This window comes from Theobroma cacao, chromosome 5 (assembly GCF_000208745.1).
Source record: "Theobroma cacao cultivar B97-61/B2 chromosome 5, Criollo_cocoa_genome_V2, whole genome shotgun sequence".
Lineage (NCBI taxonomy): Eukaryota > Viridiplantae > Streptophyta > Magnoliopsida > Malvales > Malvaceae > Theobroma > Theobroma cacao.
Window position 1 is genome coordinate 5,776,780 of NC_030854.1, and position 8,918 is coordinate 5,785,697.

Consider the following 8,918-nt stretch of genomic DNA (forward strand, 5'->3'; position numbering starts at 1 on the left):
TTTTTCTTAGAAGTTCTTAGCCAAGTTCTTTCCTTCGGCCAAGATAGCGAAGATGAGAAATGATATTACTTTTTTCATGCAATTTAACTCTAAATCATTGTACGAGGCTTGGGAAAGATACAAAGATTTGCTTCGACGCTGCCCTCATCATGGTTTACCAAAGTGACTTCAAGTATAAACATTTTTTAATGGTTTGACTGGTCATATTCGAACTATTATTGATACAGTAGTTGGAAGAGCTTTTATGGCTAAGTCTATTGATGAAACGTATAATTTGTTGGAAGAAATGGCATCAAACAATTATCAATGGTCATTTAAGAGAGCAATGACTAGAAGAGTAGCTGGTGCACATTAGCTCGATGCTATCAATGCATTAACCACACAAGTAGCTACCCTTACTAAGAAATTTGATTCTTTTGGAGTTCAATAAGTTCATACAATTTAAAGTCTGTTTGTATCTTATGATTATTATGGAAATGGGCATGCAAGTGATTAGCATTTAGGCAGTTCATAATTGGTTCAATTTGTGGGGAATAAATAACAAAACAATCTCTATTCTAAAACTTATAATCTTGGGTGGGGGAACCATCCAAACTTTTCTTAGGGTAATAATCAGGGGTCTTCTGTAGCTTTAAGACCTAATATACCTCTTGATTTTTAATAGCAAGCAAGACTTCTTATACCAGAAAAGAAACCATTTATGGAGGAGTTGCTAATGCAATACATGGCCAAGATTGACTCTCTCATTCATAATCAAGCACCCTCACCGAGAAACCTAAAGACTCAAGTTGGGCAACTTGCTAACACCATCAACAATAGGTCTTAAGGGACCTTACCAAGTGACATAGAAATTAATCCTAGGAAAGAAGGTAAGGAACATGTCAAGGCCATTACTCTGAAAAACATAAAAGAGGTTGAAAGCACTCCTAAACAAGCTGAACCAAAAGGTAAGTAAGTGGTAAATGAGACAGTGATTGTGAATGTGGACAAGCAGAGTCAGGAGAATGAGGTAGAGTGTACTCCACCATCACCACCCTTTCTTCAATTTTTTCATAAACAAAAGCTTGATAGTCAATTCTAGAAGTTTTTAAAGATATTTAAAAAGCTCCATATCAATATACCTTTTGCTGAAGCTTTAGAACAAATACCTACTTATGTGAAGTTTTTGAAAGATGTTTTAACCAAGAAAAAAAGATTGGGTGAGTATGAGACAATGGCAGTCACTGAGGAAAGCAATGCAATCATTCAGAATAAGCTTCTTTCAAAACTTAAGGATCCTAACAACTTTACCAGTCCTTGCATTATTGGTGCACTATTTTTTACCAAGGTTTTGAGTGACTTGTGAGCCAGTATCAATTTGATGCCACTGTCGATTTATAAGAAGTAAGGTTTAGGGGAAATTAAGCCCGCCACTATAACTTTATAACTTACTGACTAAACCCTCACATATCATAGAGGTATTATCGAAGATGTGCTAATGAAAGTAGACAAGTTTATTTTTTCGACCGATTTCATTGTTTTTGACATGAAGGAGGATAAAAAACTCCCAACTATCCTAAGGAAACCTTTCTTTCGCACTACTAGAGCACTTATTGATGTGGAAAAAGGAAAGCTTACCTTAAAAGTGCAAGATCAAGAGGTAACTTTTAATACTTAAAACTTTAAAGTTTCCTAATTATCATGATGAATGTTCTGTGGCAAGTGTAGTTGATAGAGTTACAAATGAAACGTTTAGGGAAAACCACCATAATGACACTCTTCACGCTTCCTTAGTAATTGATTCTGAGAGACATGATGAAAATGTCATTGAATGTGTGAATTTGTTGGATGCCCCATCCCGTGTCATGAGGCCACAATTTGAGATGTTGGATTTCTCATCTTCTTTAATTTTACTAGTGAAGCCATTAATTGAAAAACCACTTAAGTCGGAGCTTAACCTTTGCCAAATCACTTGAGGTATGCATATCTTGGTAACTCATCTATTCTTTCTATGATTATTTCTTCTACTTTTACCAACATGTAGGAAAATAAGCTTTTGAGAGTTCTGATAGCACAAAAAGGTATTGGGATGGACAATTGCAGACATAAAGAGAATTAATCTTTCAATATGTATGCATAAGATTCTATTGGAGGATGATAATTGAGCCACCATCGAGCACTAGAGAATAAACAATCCAATCATGAAGGAGGTGGTGAAGAAAGAGATAATCAAATGGTTAGATGCTGACATCATCTATTATATATCGGACAGTGCATGGGTAAGTCCAGTGTAATGTGGTCAAAAGAAATGTGGGATGATTGTGGTAGAAAATGAGAACAATGAATTCATTCCCTATATAGAACACTGAATGGATGGAGAGTATGCATTGACTACCAGAAGCTTAATAAGGCCATAAGGAAAGGTCATTTTCCTTTGTCGTTTATTGACCAGATGTTGGATAAGTTGGCTGGTAAGGAATTTTATTATTTCTTGGATGGGTATTCAAGATACAATCAGATTGCAATAGCTTTAGAGGATCAAGAAATGACTACTTTTATATGCCCTTATGGTACTTTAGCTTTTAGAAGAATGGCATTTGGACTATGCAATGCTTCAATCATTTTTCAAATATGCATGATGGTTATATTCTCTAATACAGTGGAACAGATCTAAGAGTATTTATGAATGATTTTTCTATTTTTGGTAACAATTTTGATGAGTGTTTATTGAATCTTGACAAGGTCTTGAGAAGGTGTGAAGAGACAAACCTAGTGCTGAGTTAGGAGAAATGCCACTTCATGGTGTAAGAAGGCATTGTCCTTAGTCACAAAGTTTTAAGCAAAGAATTAGAGGTAGACAAAGCCAAGATAGAGAAAATCGAGAAACTTTAACCACCGTTTTCTATAAAATGTATTAGAAGTTTTCTTGGTCATGCAGGTTTTTATATGAGGTTTATTAAGGACTTTGCTAAAATTTCCAAATCTTTATGTAACTTGTTGGAAAAAGATGTTCCCTTTAAGTTTGATGATTGATGTGATACAACATTGGTAATATTGAAAAAAAAAATTAGTATATGCACCCATCATCATAGTTCCTAATTGGACACTTCCATTTCAGCTTATGTGTGATGCTAGTGACTATGCTGGAGATGCAGTGTTAGGTTAGAAGAAAGAAAAAATTTTCATTCTATTTATTATGCTAGTAAGACCTTGACTAAATGTCAAACTCTGCTTTGTAAAATAATTATAATGTCATTCACATGCTCGATAGAATGTTTGTATATTTAGGAAGTTCGAGAAATCGTTAAAAGACGATATTGCCCCTAATGGTACCATTTAGTCGATTAAGCCTCGAACTAATTCAAATAGGAATTTTAAGGTGAAATTAAGAGTTTCACAGTTCAGGCATGACTCAAAATGGTAATTTGGAGTTCGAGGATCAATTCGGAGTCAAATCAGAATTTTCACTATCTAGGGGCAAAATCGTAATTTTTCCACTCGCAGACAAAATTTGAGATTTTGAGAGAATTTAGATTACATTTGAAAAATTGGAGAATGATATGAGTATAAGGGATAAAAAATATGTCTATGGGCAATTTTTCAGTTTTTGAGGTAAAAATGTAATTTTTCACTTTACAGGGGTAAAAGTGTAATTTTTAAAAATTTACTCCACCTAAACTTTGGAAAAGTCTAGAAATTTCATGGAAGACATGGACAAGTGAAGAGGATTGAGTGGTAGAAAAAGAAAGTAAAAAAGATGGCTAGAAAAAAATAAAATAATAATATATTCAAAAGGTAAATAAAATAATAATGTTTTATTAAGCCTATTAAAAGGCTTGAAAATTCCAGAATTCTTCGTTGGGAGGGTCAGCCAAAACCATCAGGAGAGAGAGAGAAATAAGAACAAACCCTAGAGTGAGAAAATTCAAAGAAAAAGTGTGATTTTTCAAGGAATCAAGTGTTTAAAGGTATGATTTTTCAAGCTTAGCTTAAGATTTATCATTTCCATGCATTTCTCCTTATTTTCCATGGTTAAATTATGTGTTCTGATGATGGATTCAAATCTGATCATATGGGTTTAGAGAGAGAAAGTTGTTAGATTAATTTGATTTTGAACTATGTTAGTGTTTAGTGTTAGTTTAGCATGTTTATGAGTAAAACAACAAGAAAAATATTCATTTTCTCCATGAATTTCTCTAGGCCGAATCTAGCCAATGGTGTGTGAGGATGAGGTTGACTTTATTTTAAGAGAATTAGATGGAAAAATGATGAATTATGAGGTTGGAAATTAAATGGGAATTTTTGGTGCAAAAAAATTAAAATTTTTACCCACTAGGGGTAAAAGCGTAATTTGTGATCCGAACTGATAAATTGGACCACATTCACAGTCATTGAGGTATTGTGGATATAATTGGATAATTGAAATTGAAATGGATGGAATTGGAGTTGAATTGGAGATTTTAGAAATTTACACCGTGTATAGGCGAGTTAGGTCGGACACTGTGATTAAGCGATTGTCCAAACATTTCACACCCTATCTAGTGCATACGCATGGATAAGAGCCTGAAATAATATATATTGATTTGACACAAATTATTGAATTTTTTGTGTCATGTATTGTGGATAGGTGGTGAGCTATCTGATACGGGTAAAAGACTACACCCGAGGATCGAGAATAGGAGTATATCTACTCCTAGTACAGTGAGTAAACTTACTATCGTCTTAATTATCTAGAGTAGATTTATTTAATTGTGTGATTTTATGGAAAAATAGTTTAATTGGAAAATTATTGTATTTTATGAGAAAATGGGATTTTATAAAATAGTTTTATAAAATTTTTAAAAATTTAATAATGATTTCAAAATAGAGTAATTGGAGACCTATACTATGATTGTGTTGTTTATCCATGATTTTACATTAAATGGCTTATGCTAAATGTGGGTATGACTGGTTATTTTTATGACTTTAAGAATATGTGAGCTGTTTTGATTTGCCTTGAATGTGTTAAGTGAGTCATGTTATACTATTGTGATTTTATTGGTTGGTGGATTATAAAGTGGGCACTGCAGTGATGGGAGTTCTGTGGGCCAGCCTAATTAGAGGGGCACGGTTCTCAATTATTGAGCTTACCTTGATTGGAGAGGCGCGTAAGATAATTCTCGAGGTAGGATTTGAGTACACTTCACGCTGGCCACCACGTGAAACTGGGACTCAGCCAACGTCGAGGAACGGCTGTGTTGTCAGAGGTGAAATGTGTTTGTGTGTGTGACAATAAACAGCCTTGACAGTCTCGGTAAGATGCCTTCGCGGGGTATCCTCGAGAATGAATTTTTGGCAAGGGCCAAGTTTTTGAAAAGTGCATAAGCCATGTTGAGTAATTGGATGAAATCTAATTATTTATATGGGTTGGGATGAATTATTTTTATTGTCTCCTATTACTCGGCTTTAGATTATTTTGATGATGTCTGTCTATTCACTGGGATTTTATAATCTCACCCCTTCTTCCTATACATTTTCAGGCTCAGAATAGGCAGTAGACTATCAATTGCATCGAGAACTAAATTTCGGAGTTGCATCCTAGAAAGTAAGGTTATAGACTTAAACCTTATCAGTTATTTGGGGGCCCACGTGTCATTGTAATTTAAATTGCATACTCCAGTTTTTTATATTACAGTATATATAAATTTATTTTGTTTTTATGTGCAAAAAATTAATTTTTTGATGTTTCAAAAATATACATATATATATTGTTTGACATTAAAATAAATTATTTTAATTAATATTTTTAGTTTATTTTATTATTCAAAAAAAAGAAAAGAAAAAAAGAGAGAGAAATGGAAAAACTGGTACGAAAACCTTACGAGGTCTCGAAGGGCATTCGGGGGAAGAATGTCTGTCGAGGCTTCGCGGCGGTTGTCACGGGCTCAATGGGAGTTTCGGGTCGTGACACTAAAACTCAAATGTATTATACCACCACTGAAAAAGAATTATTCACTATTGTTTATGCATTTGATAAGTTCTGTGCATATTTGGTTGGCACTAAGGTTATTATGTACACTGACCATGTTGCAATTAAGTACTTGATTGATAAGAAAGATGCCAAGCCAAGATTGATACGATGGATTTTATTGCTTCAAGAATTTAATCTCAAAATCAAAGACAAAAAAGGTATGGAAAATCAAGTAATAGACCATTTGTCAAGGTTTGAGAATGACAACCAAGGTAAGGACTTAACTCTGATTGATAAAACTTTTCCTGATGAACAATTATTACTTGTTAGGTAAAAGAAATTACCTTGGTACATTGACTACGTAAATTACATTGTAAGTAAAATTTTCCCTCTTGATTTGAATGGCCATCAGAGAAAGAAATTTCTTCATGATATTAAATTTTATGTATGGGAAGAATGTTTTTGTTTAAGCAATGTGCAGATAGAATTTTGAGAATGTGCATCCCATAGAAAGAGGTTGAAATCAATTTGAAGCATTGTCATTCTTCAGATTATGGGGGCCATTTTGGAAGGGAAAGAACAGTAGCGAAAGTTCTTCAGTCAGGTTTGTATTGCCCTACACTTTATAAGGATGCTCGCAATTTTGTTTTGTATTGTGAGACGTGTCAGAGAGTGGGGAACATTTCCAAAAACATAAGATGTTGTTCAATAACATCCTTGAAGTGGAGATTTTTTATGTATGGGGTATAAATTTCATGGTACCATTTATTTCTTTTTCAACAATTATTACATTTTGGTGGCAGTGGACTATGTTTTCAAGTTGGTGAAAGCCTTAGCTTTGCCTACGAATGATGCTAAGGTGGTGTCAAAATTCTTAAAAAAGAAAATATTCACTAAATTTGGCACCCAAAGAGGAATTATAAATGATAAAGGCAACCACTTTTACAACAAGTATTTGGAAGCAATTCTTGCTAAGTATGGAGTCAAAAACAAAATTGCAATTGCTTATCATTCACAAACCAATGGACAAGTTGAAGTCTCCAATAGAGAAATAAAGAGGATTTTGGAGAAGATTGTATCTCTATCAAGAAAGGATTAGCTCAAGAGATTAGATGACTCATTGTGGGCATATCGGATTGCTTACAAAATGCCGATTGATTTGTCTCCATATAGATTTTTTTTTTGTAAAGCATGTCACCTTCCAATGGAGTTAGAGCATAATGTTTATTAAGCCATAAAGAAATTGAATTTTGATCTTGAAGCTACTGGTGAGAAACGTCTGTCTCAACTAAACGAGATAGATGAATTTTGACTTGATGCCTATGAAAATGCCAATATTTATAAGGAAAAGGAAGAGATGGCGAGATAAAAAGATTGTTGAACGTCATTTTGAGCTTGGTCAACATGTGTTATTGTTTAACTCACACTTGAAGCTATTTCCAAGTAAGTTGAAATCAAGATGGTTGTGGCCTTTCATTGTAATCAAAAGTGTTTCCACACAGAATAGTAGAGGTAATGGATGGTACAACAAATGAAATATTCAAAGTGAACGAGCAACTATTGAAGCATTATTAGGGAGGTAACATTGATCGTCAACGATCCTCCATCAACCTTTCCGATCCCAAATGAACTAGAAAGAAGTCCAATTGATGACAATAAAGCTAACGCTGCTTAGGAGGCAACCCAAGTTTTCTAAACTTAGTTTATTTTTTTGTTATTTTATTTAGCGTATTGACTTTTATTTTTACTTGAAATTTTATTTTACATTTTTGGTTTTATTTCCTGGCTTTAATTTTCTTTTTCTCTTTTGTTTTACAAGTACTTATTAAAAAAAAAATCAAAATGGCGTTGTGACGCCATTGGTGTGAAGGCCGTGGCGCCAGCTCATGATGCCTTCTTCTATACAAAAACACGAGAGTGGGGGCTATGGCACCCCTAGCCCAACGTCGTGACGCCCACCCTTGTGCATCTACCATAAAAAGGGACAAGACTAGAGCTTTGCTGCGCCCACTCGAGCCCTACACTTTATAAACCCGCCTCTTTTTTCCATTCTTCATCTCTTTCACTTTGTAGGTTTTCTTTCTCTCTATACAAACTATCCACTCAAAAACAAGCTTCCATTGTCAAACTTTTGCTCTAAATCAAAGCTTTGAAGCCATCAAATCATCTTCCACTCATTCAATAGCCAATTTTTTTTGTAGAAAATTCAAGTAAGTGGTTTTGTTCCTTGATGATTTTCTCTTTGGTAGATTTTGATATTGAAAAAGAGTTTGTGGTTGTTGATTAGTGGCTTTGTGACAAGTTTGAGATTATGATATGTGTGCTTGCAAATTACTTCTTCTCAATTGATTATTGTGAAGATTTGATGCCAGGAAGTTATGAGTAAATAAAAATTTCTGCATTTGAATAGTAACTTGTGGAATTAAGAGGATTTGTGCACTAGTGAATTGGGTAAAAATATTTATAGATAGAGGTGAGAAAGCTACTACATTTTTTTGTGGAAACTTGTGTTTAAATTGCTACAAATTTGTTAACTTTTTATGGCACCCAAAAAAATAGTTAGAGGTCGTGGAAGTAGGACTCTTTTCAATCAAAGTAAGTTTGTTTCTGCTGACACTGCTACAAGGCATTCGCAGTCCTTGTTGCAAAAATTCCCTATTCTGAAGCGAGGTATTGATTTTCATCCTAGACTTTATGGTTATGTTCATAAGATTATTAATAAGCATCAATGGGAAAATTTTGTGAGCAACCTGAGGCGACAGTATTGCTTGTTGTTTGAGAATTTTATGTCAATGCCGTTGAACATGAGAATGGGCAAGTTTTTGTCCAAAGGTATTAGGTATGCTTTAACAATCAAACAATTAACCAATTTTATAACTTACCTAATATTTGGTTGCTTTGCAACTAGGGTAAAGAATGGAAATGACTAAGGGTGTGCCATTGTATTTTAAAGCCAATACCATGAAAAATGATTATAAGTTATGGTATC

At 34.0% G+C, this 8,918-nt stretch overlaps 1 long non-coding RNA gene across 2 annotated transcripts; it reads left to right on the forward strand.

Moving 5' to 3' along the window:
* On the forward strand, window positions 3,908-5,534 carry LOC108662181. Of its 2 annotated transcripts, none has more exons than XR_001927980.1 (3): window positions 3,908-3,947; window positions 4,607-4,680; window positions 5,499-5,534. It is a non-coding gene; the product is annotated as an uncharacterized LOC108662181 (long non-coding RNA). The 2 variants fall into 2 exon arrangements; XR_001927981.1 differs by lacking the exon at window positions 5,499-5,534 and adding an exon at window positions 5,037-5,120.